The 14006-nt window shown below is 37.1% G+C and overlaps 1 protein-coding gene across 2 annotated transcripts in view; it reads left to right on the top strand.

Annotated features, from left to right (window-relative positions):
* Window positions 1-2075: 2075 nt before the first annotated feature.
* The window catches only part of LOC114032573 (C-C chemokine receptor type 8-like), a 15218-nt gene continuing 3287 nt past the window's right edge, over window positions 2076-14006 (top strand). Inside the window, exon 1 of one of the 2 annotated variants that reach the window (XM_027847909.1) lies at window positions 2076-2111. The gene's annotated coding sequence lies outside the window, so the exon portion shown is untranslated. Of the gene's footprint in view, window positions 2112-13353; window positions 13507-14006 lie in introns of those variants that run through there. The other variant, XM_027847910.1, reaches the window with a different exon arrangement.

The following is a 14006-nucleotide window of genomic DNA, read 5'->3' as shown; positions in this document are numbered from 1 at the left end:
ATGTAAACACTCTTGGAATTATCAGGCTTAGAGCAGTCTCATGCCAAGCTTTCTATACACAAGCTCATTTTCCCCTCCATCTTCTCTCTTTATTATGATACTACTCATGTTGTCCAGTCATTTTCAGTCCTGTCTGACTCTTCATGACCCCACTTGGGGTTTTCTTGGCAAAGATACTTGACTGGTTTGCCATTTCCTACTCCAGCTTATTTTATGGATGAGGAAACTGAGGCAAACAGAATTAAGTGTCTTGCTAGGGTCACACAACTAGTAAGTGTCTGAGGCCAGATTTGAACTTAAGAAGATGAATCTTCCAGACTCCAGGCTGGCACTCTATCCACTCCACCACCCAGCTGCCCCATTACTACTCATACTCTTCCATAACTCAGCTCCATAAAGTTTTGCAAATGAATTTATATTCTAAATTCAAGGGAGGTATGCATATGGATCTGGAAGAAGGTGATATGAAAACTCTGAGCTGTCCTTTTGAGATGGAGAATTTATCTTGTCCCTTGAGGCAGTGAAGGTTGCTTTCCAGAAAGTCTAAATTCTCTTTATTCTGTTGGAGGGTTGGGGGGAAGACGAAAGGTAGGAACTTTTTCTTTTCCTATAGCATGTTGGGAATTACAAAGCACTTGAAAAAAATTTTTTTCAGTTAACATGAATTTATTTTCTCTCCCTCCCAACTCCCATCCCCCAGGGGAAAAAAGAAAAGGAAAAACAAAACCCTTCTAACAAATACGCATAGTCAAGCAAGATACATCCAAAACTATATGCCTCGTTCTGCATATTGAATCCGTGTCTAACTACCCATTAGACATTTGGAATTGAATGTACTGTAGACATCTTAAGCTCAATACATCCCAAATTGAACTCATTATCTTTTTTTCCCAAACCCTTCCTCCTGCCAAATTTCCCTCTTGCTCTCCAGGGCTCCCTATCCTCTCAGTGCCCTAGCCTGGCAATCTGGGTGTTATCCTCAACTCCTCCCTCTCTCTCACGACCCTGACTTCCTCCCTCCCCCCCCGGCCGTATCCCGTATGTCACCACAGCCTGTCCATTTTACCTTGGAAACATCTCTTGAGCACATCCCCTTCTCTCCTCTGACACTGCCATCACTCTTCAAAGTTCTTCATTTTTACAATATTTCTATTATCATATAAATCATCCTACAGGATCTCTTCATGTTATTCCACATGAGTTCATATAAATCTTTCCAAGTTTCTCTGAAACTGTATCTTTCATTTAATTTCTTACAACACAATAGTATCCCATTACATATACCAGAATTTGTGTATCTATTCCCTAGTTGATGGGCACTCCCTTAATTTCTAATTCTTTGCCACCACAAAAAGAGCTGCTATAAATATTTTTGTACATATGGGACCTTTTCCTCTTTCTTCTTATTAAAGCTCCAAGAGTTTGGGCCCCAGGATTACTCCACAGATCTTGAGGGAGGAGCTCTCTTATTTCATGACTCAACTGTTGTAGGGAAGATCTGGCTGGACTTTGTACTGGCTTGTTTGTCTGAACTGCATGTAAACTATACTAACCTTGAAGAGTATTATTTTTTTATGCTTATCTGTACAGCAGTTTCCCTGGTATATAACACAGACATGTGTTATGAGAATGACAGCAAACACCCCAAGAATAGCAACATTATTGAACCGACTCTCCTACTGTAAAAAAAAAAAGTTCTCAATATCTGTAATAAGTTTTTTTCCTCCTGTCAGGTTCATAGGAATGAAGATATTTTAGCAAACAAAGTTTCACATTCATTCTTACAGAGTTTATTGAAAACAATCAAATCATTGATTTGCATGGGAAGTGAAGCACACTGTTCATCACTCATGTAAAAATTCATAATTCAGAGGATTTTAAAATCTAAAAGGATCTTGAAAAACAGATTCACAGACTCAACTCAGACCTTTAAGCTTAATTTCTGTTGTTTAGGAAAAAGAATAGGAAATGACTTTATTTTTGTCTGTTTGATGTGACGCAGCTGTCGTGGGTGTAAGATATGCATATACTCACATACATATATATAATGATGATGCATCACTGCTGCAGTTGTATCACTGACTGGAAATTAACAGTGCCCACTTTGGAAGGTGAGTAGTTTTTCATAAGAATGGTGTGGGTATATGGAATAAGTCTGTCTGGCTCAGGCTTTGCTGTATAGGAGGATCAGTGGCTAGGATGAACTTTTGAGACCATCTGGTCCAAAATTCTTATTTTTACAAATGAAGAAACTGAGGACCAGAGAGGTTAAGCAATTTGTGCCAGGTTACATAGGTTGTGAGTAGCAGAGCCAGGAGTGCTTTCTCTCTGTTAAGATCACATATAATTTGTTAATAGATGTAGTCAGAGATAAATTTGTTCAGCAATCTTCTGATTATTACTGTATTATTAAGTGAAGCCTCTGGCATCCTGTTCAGGGTCTAAGTAAATGAAATCTCAATAAGCTACCTTTCTGGTATCATGGAATCCTTGGCCATTCTGATAAAGCCTATTCTTGCCTTCTAGGAATCATGTTTCTAAATGTACAAAATAGAATACATAGAATTACAAAAGAAAACAATTCTGTTGAAAAAAAATTAATTTAATAGATGCCAGAAAAGCATATGATAAAAATCCAACTTTCATTCATGTTAAAGATGTAGTCATTCTTAACACAATCGAAAGAATCTACTTTTATTGGGAAAAATAAAATACTATTAATTGGCCGGGAATCTATTTTTAGTCAAGAGCCAAAATAATATATAATAAAAAAATTAGAAGCATTCCCACAAAATACCAAGTTGCTCATGTCTTCTGTGTTTAAATCTAACATTATTTTCAAGACACCACACTGACTTTGAAGAAGAAGGGAGACTGATAATGCTTTCTTTGTAACTGAGAAACTATTTAGGTTATAACTCATAAGATGGCATTGTTAAGTCAGGTGGGTTTTTTGAACTGTGTTTTCTTTATCTGTATTGTTATTTTACGTTACACAAAATTATGTAGGTAAATCTTGTGTATATATAACCTTATTAAATTTATTTGTTTCAGTTCACTTTTGGTTGAGTCAGTTGGATTTTATATTTGTACCATCATGTCATCTGCAAATAATGATAATTTGACCTCATCATTTCCGCTGTTGTCTTCCAATGTCTTTTTCCTGTCTAATTATAATGAGTAGCAATTTCAATACTATGTCAATGAAAATGGTAAAAGTAAGTACCCTTATATGGTACCTGTTTTTAATGAGAATACTTCTAATATTTCTCTGTTGTACATAGTATTAGCTGTTAACTTAAGACAGTTTTTTTTTATTGAGTTGAGGAAAAATCTCTCCATTACTATCATTTTTAGGGTTTTTGTCAGTAACGGGCATTGGATTTTTATCCAAGGCTTTTTTCTGTAATGACCAATATAATTTTGTTTTTATGTTGATAATTTTCCTGATGTTGAGCCAGACTTCTATACCTGGTATAAATTCTACTTGGTTATAATGATATCTTTTAATAGGCTGCTATGTTTGCTAGGTACTATTTAGTATTTTGCATCTATGTTCATTAGGGAAACTGATCTATAATTTTCTTTATCAGTGTTCTCTTTGCCAAGTTTTAGGAGAACACTGTATTTCCCTCATCAGAGATTGTACATAGCATTCCATTTTTTTCCAGACACTAATCTAGTCCAGAATTTCAAAGAGAGAGTTTTATGCTCAGTGGTCTAACCACAGGTTAGTGAGAACACTCAAATCAGTAGCGTACATACTTCTTGAGAAAGGGTAAAATGAGCAATGCATTCTGCCTCCCTTCTACCTGATAGGTCCCCTATCTTTGTCAATTTCAGGGAAATGAACGTACACACTTAATTGCTACCAAGGAAGATGGCTAACCCATGATTTTCAACTGAGGTTGATAAAGGGAGCTGAATTCTCTTTAATATGTACCACTTAGGGTAAGCCAATCTGATGTATGGGGGCAGCTAGGTAGCAGAATGAATAGAGTGTTGGGTCATAAGTCAGGAAGACTCGTCTTCCTGAGTTCAAATATGGCCTCAGACACTTACTAGCTGTGTGACCCTAGGCAAGTCATTTCTGTTTGCCTTTGACTTTTGTTTGCCTCAGTTTCCTCATGTGTAAAATCAGCTGGAGAAGGGAACGGCGAACCACTCTGGTATCTTTGCCAAGAAAACCCCAAATGGGGTCATAAAAAGACATGACTAAAAAACAACTGAACTGAGATCTCAAGTACTTTTGAAGACAACAGCACTGAGTAGGCTAGATAAAGATAAACATAAGACATGAGCAGAATTCCAGGTTTTGGAAATTGCATTCAGAATTATTCAGCAGTTATTCTAGCTGACTCTATTTCCACGTTTCCCCTCTACTTTTCCTGGTTACCTCTTTTTGATCTAATCAATCTGCATCACCCTCTTTTTATAAATAATCTATGCAAAGGGGTTATTTGTTCTGGTAATGTTTGAAAAATTTCACTTCTAAAAACATCTAAGATAGGGTTTGTTTGTTTTTTGTAAATAGAATTTTATTTTTTCTAATTACATGTAAAGATAGTTTTCGACATTCTTTTTTTATAAGATTTTGAGTTTCAAATTTTTTCTCCCTCCCTAAAATCGCAAGCAATCTGTTATAGGTTATATATGTACAGTCATGTAAGCATATTTCCACATTAGTCATGTTGTGAAAGAAGAAACAGAACAAAAGAGAAAAGCCACGAAAAAGTGAAAATAGTATGCTTTTATCTGCATTCAGCCTCCATAGTTCTTTCTCTGAACATGGATAGCATTTTCTATCGTGAGTCTTTTGGAATTGTCCTTGCTGAGAAGAGCTAAGTCTATCATAATTAATCATTACACAATGTTGCTGTTACTGTGCACAATACTCTCCTGGTTATACTCACTTCACTCAGCATCAGTTCATGTAAATCTTTCCAGGTTTTTCTGAAATCTGCCTGCTCATCATTTCTTATATCACAACAGTACTCCATTATATTCATATACCACAACTTGTTGAGCCATTCCTCAATTGATGAGCATTCCCTCAATTTCCAATTCTTTGCCACCACAAAAAGAGCTGCTACAAATATTTTTGTACATATAAGTCCTTTTCTCTTTTTTATCATCTCTTTGGGATACATACCTAGTAGTGGTATTGCTGTATCAAAGGATATGCATGGGTTGATTGCATAATTCCAAATTGCTCTCCAGAATGATTGGATCAGTTCACAACTTCACCAACATTGCATTAGTGTCCCAGTTTTCCCACATCCTCTCCAACATCACTTTTCTTTTCTATCATATTAGCCAATCCGATAGGCGGGAGGTGGTACCTCAGAGTTGTTTTAATTTGCGTTTCTCTAATCAATAGTGATTTAGAGCATTTTTTCATATGACTATAGATGGCTTTAATTTCTTCATCTGAAAACTGCCTATTCATATCCTTTGACCATTTATCAATTGGAAAATGACTTGTATTCTTATAAATTTGACTCACTTCTCTATATATTTGAGAAATGAGACCTTTATCAGAAACATTTGCTGTAAAATTTGTTTCCCAGCTTTCTGCTTTTCTTCTAATATTGGTTGCGTTGGTTTTGTTCACACAAAAACTTTATAGTTTAACGTAACCAAAATTATTCATTTTGCATTTCATAATGTTCTCTATCCTTGTTTGGTCAGAAAGTCTTCCCTTCTCCATAGATCAGACTGTAAACTATTTCTTGCTCTCCTAATTTGCTTATGGTATCACCCTTTATGTCTAAATCATGTACCCATTTTGACCTTATCTTGGTATATGGTGTGAGATGTTGGTCTATGTCTAGTTTCTGCCATACTCTTTTTCCAGTTTTCCTAGCAGTTTTTGTCAAATAGTGAGTTCTTATCCCAGAGGCTGGAGTCTTTGGATTTATCAAACGGTAGATTACTATAATCATTTACTACTGTGTCTTGTGTACCTAATCTCTTCCACTGATCCACTACCATTCTATTTCTTAGCCAGTACCAAATAGTTTTGATGATTGCTGCTTTATAATATAGTTTTAAATCTGGTGAGTTAGGCCACCTTCCTTTGCATTTTTTTTAATTAATTCCCTAATATTCTTGACCTTTTGTTCTTCCAGATGAAGTTTGTTAGTATTTTTTCTGGCTCTGTAAAACAATTTTTGGTAGTTTAATTGTCAAGGTGCTAAATACGTAAATTAATTTGGGTAGAATTATCATTTTTATTACATTAGCTTCGTCTTCCCATGAACAGTTGATATTTTTCCAATTGCTTAGATCCGACTTTATTTGTGTGGAAAATATTTTGTAATTGTGTTCATATACTTCCTGGGTTTGTCTTGGCAAGTAGACTCTCAGGTATTTTATATTGTCTACAGTTATTTTAAATGGAATTTCTCTTTCAAACTCTTACTGTGGGCTTTGTTGGTAATATATAGAAATTCTGATGATTTTTGTGAGTTTGTTTTATGTCCTGCAACTTTGCTAAAGTTGTTAATTATTTCAAGTAGTTTTTCAGTTGGTTCTCCAGGATTCTCTAAGTATACCATCATATCACCTGCAAAGAGTGATAGTTTTGTTTCTTCGTTGCCTAATCTAATTCCTTCAATTTCTTTTTCTTCTCTTATTGCCAAAGCTAACATTTCTAGTACAATATTGAATAACAGTGGTGATAATGGGCATCCTTGTTTCACTCCTGATCTTATTGGGAGGGCTTCTAGTTTATCCTTGTTATAGATAATGCTTGCTGATGGTTTTACATACATATTATCTATCATTTTAAGGAAAGCTCCATTTATTCCTATACTCTCTAGGGTTTTTAATAAGAATGTGTGCTGTGTTTTATCCAAGGATTTTTCTGCATCTATTGATACAGTAATATGATTTCTATTGGTTTTGTTATTGATATAGTCAATTATTCTAATAGGTTTCCTAATATTGAACCAGCCCTGCATTCTTGGTATAATCCCATCTGGTCATAGTGTATTATCCTTGTGATAAATTTTTGTAATCTCTTTGCTCACATTTTATCTGCAATTTTTGCATCAATATTCATTAGGGAAATTGGTCTATAATTTTCTTTCTCTGTTTTAGCTCTTCCTGATTTAGGTATCTGCACTATATTTGTGTCATCAAAGGAATTTGCTAGAACTCCTTCTTTGCCTATTTTTCCAAATTGTTTATATAGTATTGGAATTAATTGTTCTTTAAATGTTCAGTAGCATTCACTTGTAAATCCATCTGGCCCTAGAGATTTTTTCTTAGGGAATTCATTGATGGTTTGTTCAATTTCTTTTTCTAAAATAGGATTATTTTAGTATTTTATTTCTGCTTTTGTTAATCTGGGCAATTTATATTTTTGTAAATATTCATTTCACTTAGATTTTTTTTAACTTAGATTTCAGTTTCACTTAGACTATCATGTTTATTAGCATGTAGTTGAGCAAAATAGCTCATAATTACTGCTTTAAATTCCTCTTCAAGGCTGCCTCTCATAAATTTTGGTATGTTGTCTCATTATTGTCATTCTCTTCGATGACATTCTTTAGGATTAGATTATTTTGTTTCTAATTAATTTTAATCTATCTTTCCATGACCTTTTATTACATTTAATTTTTATTGCATCATCATCTGAAAGGAGTTCATTTAATATTTCTGCCTTTCTGCATTTGATTGTGAGGTTTTTATGCTCTAATACATGGTCAATTTTTGTGCAGGTTTTCTCTAGAGGTACAGCATATCTAACTTTTCTAAAATTCTATTCACCTCCTTAATGTCTTTCTTGTTTATTTTGTGATTAGATTTATCTAGTTCTGAGGGGGGGGGTTGTGGTTCCCTACTAGTATAGTTTTGCTGTCCATTTCTTCCTATAACTCACTTAATTTCTCTAAGAATCTGGATGCTCTACAACTTGGTGCATATATTTTTAGTATTGATATTACTTCATTGTCTATAGTACCTTTTAGCAAGATGTAGTTTCCTTCCTTATTTCTTTTAATTAGATCTATTTTTGCTTTTGCTTTGTTTGAGATCAGGATTGCTACTCCTGCTTTTTTTTTTTACTTTAGCTGAAGCTTAATATATTTTGCTCCAGCCTTTTACTTTTACTTTGTGTATGTCTCTCTGCTTCAGATGTGTTTCTTGTAAATAACATATTGTAGGATACTGTTTTGTAATGCACTTTGCTATTTGCTTTCATTTTGTGGGAGAGTTCATCCCATTCACATTCATAGTTATGATTACTGTGTATTTCTCTCCATCCTATTCCCCCCCTTTTTATACTTTTCTCCTTTCTTTCATCTTATCCCTCCTCACCAGAGTTTTGCTTCTGACCACTGCCTCCCCCAATCTGCCTTCTCTTTATAAGTCCCCCCCTTTCTCTTCCTCCTTTACCCTCCTACTTCCCCATAGGGTAAGATAGATTTCTCTACCCAACTGAGTGTGCATATTATTCCCTCTTTGGGTCAAATCTGATGAGAGTAAGTTTCAAACAATACTTATCCCCTCCCTTCTGTCATGCCTCTTCATGTGATATAATTTACTCCATTCCACCTCCCCCCTTTCTCTTTTCCCAGTACGATCCTTTTTTCACCCCTTAATTAATTTTTTATCATTACATCAGAGTCAATTTATATGCACACCCTCCATCTAAGTATACTCCTAACTGCACTAAGAGAGACACAGTTCTTAAGAGTTACAAGTATCATCTTCTCATGTAGGGATATAAACAGTTTAACTTTATTGAATACTATGGGGTTTTTTCTTTCCTGTTTACCTTTTTATGCTTCTCGAGTCTTGTATTTGAAGATGAAATTTTCTGTTCAGCTCTGATTTTTTCATCAGGAAAGTTTGAAAATATCCTATTTCATTGAATATCCATCTGTTCCCCTGAAAGATTGTGCTCAGTTTTGCTGGGTAGTTGATTCTTGGTTGTATTCCAAACTCCTTTGCCTTCCAGGATATCATATTCCAATCCCTCTGATCCTTTAATGTAGAAGATGCTAAGTCCTATGTAATCTGGTGGCTCCTTGGAATTTGAATTGTTTCTTTCTGGCTGCTTGCAGTATTTTCTCCTTGACCTGATGGTTCTGGAATTTGGCTACAATGTTCCTTAAAGTTTTCATTTTGGGATTGCTTTCAGGACATTATCAGGGATTCTTTCAGTGACTATTACATCCTCTGTTTCTAGGATATCAGGGCAGTTTTCCTTAGTAATTTCTTTAAAGATGTGTCCCAGGTTTGGTGTTGTTGTTGTTGTTGTTGTTTTATCCTGCCTTTCAGGTAGTCCAACAATTCTTAAATTATTTCTCCTCGATCTATTTTCCAGGTCAGTTGCTTTTCCAATAAGGTATTTTACATTTTCTTCTATTTTTTTCATTCTTTTGATTTTGTTTGATTCTCAGTATCTCATAAAGTCATTAGCTTCCACTTGCCCAAGTCTAATTTTAAAGGAATTATTTTCTTAGTTAGCTTTTGTACCTCCTTTTCCACTTGGTCAATTCTATTTTTGAAGAAGTTGTTTTCTTCAGTCAATTTTTGTGCTTCCTTTTCTAAGCTGTTGACTCTTTTTTCATAATTCTCCTGCATAACTCTCATTTCATTTCCCAATTTTTCTTCTACCTCTCTTACTTGATTTTTAAAATCCTTTTTGAACTCTTTCAAGAGGACTTTTGGGGCTTGAGACCAATTTATATTTCCCTTTGAGGCTTCACATGTAGACATTTTGACATTGTCCTCTTCTGAGTTTGTGTTTCAATCTTCCCTGTCACCATAGTAGTTTTTTATGGTCAGGGCTCTTTTTTGGTTTTTGCTCATTTTTTAAAGTTGAGCTCTGCTCCTGAGGTACAGAGGGCACTGTCCCAAGTTTCTTGCACTGGTGGCCGGGGGCCTGGTCACTGGCTCTCTGTGCTGGGGCCTCTGGGACTGGCAGCTTGCCCACTGCACTAGGATGGCCTGGTCTAGTTGCACCTGTTGTGCCCTGTGTTCTGGAGCTGTCAGTTTGCCTGCTGCACTGGGGCTGGAGGCCTCACAGCTGGCCTGCTGTGCCTCTAGCCTGCTGAGCCAGAACCATGAGGCCTCTGTTGCTGATCTGTGCTGTGACTAAGAGCCTCCCACTGGCTTGCCCAGATCCTCCCTGTCCTGAGCTGTGTTCCCCTATAACCAAGTGAGACAGACCTTTCCTGAAGTCCTTCTAAGTTATCTTGGGCTGGAAAACTGTTTCACTCCACATTTTTGTGGATTTTGTTGCTCCAGAATTCTTTTAGAGGCTTGATTTAACATTGTTTCCCAGGGAAACTGGAGAGAGGTCAGGCAACTTCTTGGCTTCTCTCTGCCATCTTGGTTCCACCCGGTTTGTTTCTTTTTCATAAGATCACTAATTCATAACTTGTTTGGTTTCTGTCTGTCAGACTGGTTAATTAAGCTAATTTTTAAGTTAATTACGTTAATTTCCTGTTAAGTTTTGGTAATTCAAATTTTTGTAGATAATCACTTAGATGCTTTAAGTCTTCTCACTCCTACAGGATGTCTAGTATTCCCTAATGAAACTCCTTCTTTTGTGTTGGTTGCAATCTCTCCATTTTCATTTGTAATTTTGTTGATGTGCATTTTCCTTACCTGTTGTTTTAGTTTGCTAATAGTTCGTCAAGTTGTTGATCTTTTCCTTAAATCATCTCCTGGTTTTATTCACCATTTATTCCTGATTTTATTCAATTTTTATTTCACTTCCTATTCTTTTATTCCTGCTGTTGGCTCTATGAGCTTTCCTTTTCTTTAAAAAACAACAACAAATAAATTGTCCCTCACTTTCAGTCTTCACGCAAAAGTTGAATGGATGCCCACCTCAGGTGTGCTGGAAAGTACATTACTCTTCCTCAGGTGCTGGGACTAGATGGTTTCTGATGACAGGATTCAATGACTATTGCCTTTTTCCTTATCCGGTTTTTTTTAGACGCAAGTTTAATTCATTTCTTCTCTTTCTCAGCAAAAGAAGACACTGTGATGTCAATTTGTCTCCAAGAATTGCTTTGGCTGCATCCCATTGATGTTGACTTACAGCATTTTTAGCATGGTCCCTTATATATTGTGTTTTTCCCCTTTATTTCTTTTTAGATGTTTTAATTCTTGTTAGGTGTTTTTGAGGGAATGCATTGAAACTGATTTAGTTAAGTGAATTGTTGCAGAGCAAGTATGATCAAATGTATTAACATTTAATGCTACGTATAATAAGTCATCTAAAAAAAAAGAAGGAAACACTGATTCAAAGTATTGAGGGGGTAAGAAAAGATGGAACTCTGCCCTTACTAGATCCCAACAGCTCAAAATAAAGAGGAAGCAAACAGCCAAGGACAAGGACAAAAGAAATATATTTCTTACCCTGAAGCTAGTTTCTCTCTGTCGTCCCAAAGGCCTTTCCAACTCTAAGTCCTATGCTCCTTTAGTCTAAATAAATGGTTGTATCTACTACCTTTTCTTGTTCCATTGTTTCAACGGTGTCCGACTTTTTGTGACCCCGTTTGGGGTTTGCTTGGCAAAGACGCTAGAGTTGTACGTCATTTCCTTCTCCAATTCATTTTACAGATAAGGAAAGTGAGGCAAACAGGGTGAAGTGACTTGCCCAGGGTGACACAGCTAGTAAATGTCTGAGGCTGGATTTGAACTCGGGTCTTCCTGACTCTAGGCCCTGTGTACTATCCACTGCACCACCTACCTGCCCTATTAGACATTTCTAACCAGATCTCATAAGCATCTGAAACTCAACTCATCCAAAACAGAACTCATTATCTCACCCCAAAAACGTACTGTTCTTCCAAGCTTACTTCTTACTTTCAAGGGCACCATTATCCTTCCTGTCACCAAAGTTTGTAACCTAGGTGACGTCCTCAACTTCTTACTCTCCCTCACCCATATAGTTGCCAAATCTTGTTTTTCCCTTCACAAATCTCTTGGATATGTACCCTTCTCTCCACTCATATAGCCACCTCTCTAATTTAGGGTCTTATCACCCTTCACCTGGTCTATTGTAGTAAACACCTGTATTTCGTCTCTCTGTCTCAAATCTTTTCCCATTCCAAGTGATATTCCTGAAGTTTAGGTCTGACAGCATCAGCTCAGTACTCAATAAACTCCAGTGACACCCTACTCCTTTTAGGAACTTCCATCCAGCATTTAAAGCTCTTCAAAGTTTGTCCCCTTCCTACTCTTACACCCTTCTTACACGTTGTGGCTCCACACCCACTCTACTGGGCAGCCATACTGACATCCTTGCTGTTCCATACTCCTGATTCTCCATCTCCTCTTTCTGTGGCTTTGCTCCACTGGTGCCTCAAACCCTAGCATGCTCTCCCTTCTCATGGCTACCTTTTGGAATCCATGGTAGCCTTCAAAACTTAGCTGAAGCACCTTCTCTGTGAAGCCTTTCTTGAGCCACCACAGCCACTAGCATCCTCTCTCCCAAAACTACCTTGAATTCATTTTATTTTAATTTTATATTATATTATATTATTTATTTTTTAATATTTATTTATTTTTATTTATTTATTTTGCATCTGTACATACTGAATGTGAACTCCTGGAGGGAAAGGACCACTTTCCCTTTTGTTTTTGTAACCCCAGTACTTGGTCCAGCATCTAGGACATAGCAGGTGTTTAAATGATTACTAATTGGCTATTTGGCTGACATCAAGCTGTCCCACTGTATTCCTGACCCTAATAGAGAACCGTGGTATCATGGGAATTAGTTAATCAGATAAAAAGATGCTGCTGGGACCTGGGAACCAAGGCCTGGCATGGAAATATCATTTGGGTTATTGGTTTGCTTTTTACTGGCATAGTATCATGAAGTTCCTGGGTTTACTATGTCTGTGGTAGACACTGGGCTTAAATGGGAAATTTCTAAAACCAAGTTGCTTGATCTTATGAAAAGGCTGCACAGAAGTGAATAGGATGCCCTCAAAAGCAGGGAAGTACTTTTCTAGGACAATCACAAAGAGGGAAACGATAACATACCAGGGGTGGGGACCCTCTAGGTGCTCAAGTGTGGCCCTTTGACTGAATCCAAACTTCACAGAACAAATCCCCTTAATAAAAGGATTTGTTTTGTAAAACTTGGATTCAGTCAAAAGGCCACACCCAAGGACCTAGAAGGCCACATGTGTCCTCAAGGCCACAGGTTCCCCATCCCTGGCATAGACAGTTACAGAAAAGGAGAAGAAAAAGCCAGAGCATAGGGAAGATCTATTGTGGTTTTGAGATAAATATAGTTACAGGCACCCCCCCCCCATATTTCAGTTAAATAATTGTATTGTGACAATTTTTCAAGTTATGAAGAGGAAGAATTGGTTTAATAGCTTTGAGGGGCCTGCCAGAGTGGCAGAAATACAGGACACAGGGCACCAGCTCAGATCTGCTCTCTCCAGTATTGCTACGTGATACCTTGAGGCTTATCAAAGGTTCAAGGGAATTTGCCTGGCCCTGGAACAAGTGGCCAACAGCCAGGTATGTGAAAGGATTTAAAAGAAATTTTCTTATTCCTACCTAACTACTGGGGGTTGAGGAATGGGGTGAAGGGCTGCTGGGAAAGTCACCTACAAAAATGGTCCTGACAGCTGGGGAATAGTGTTTGTCTGCCATCTGTGGACATGACTCACTAGAAATCTGGAAAAGGTGATAGTCAGCCCTAGGCATGGACAGTCTTATAAAGGAAAGATAAAAATCCCTTAGAGTGGCTAGCAGCAAGGGCATACAAATTTCCTTAAGGACTTTGTAAGCCATAAGGAGGCACTTAGCAACACTAGAACTAGGATATCTGAGACCTTGGCTCATTTCTAACCCTCTGGCCCAGGTCTTATACCCTTATATTATCACCATCACCATCATGATCACCATCACCATCACCACCACCATCACCATCACCATCACCATCCCCACCACCACCACCACCATCACAACCACCATCACCATCACCATCACCATCACCATCACCATCACCATCACCA

Source organism: Vombatus ursinus, unplaced genomic scaffold (assembly GCF_900497805.2).
Source record: "Vombatus ursinus unplaced genomic scaffold, bare-nosed wombat genome assembly UNPS02005459.1, whole genome shotgun sequence".
NCBI classification, from domain to species: Eukaryota; Metazoa; Chordata; class Mammalia; order Diprotodontia; family Vombatidae; genus Vombatus; species Vombatus ursinus.
The sequence above is the reverse complement of the archived record's forward strand: the minus strand, read 5'-3'. Positions and strand labels throughout refer to the sequence as shown.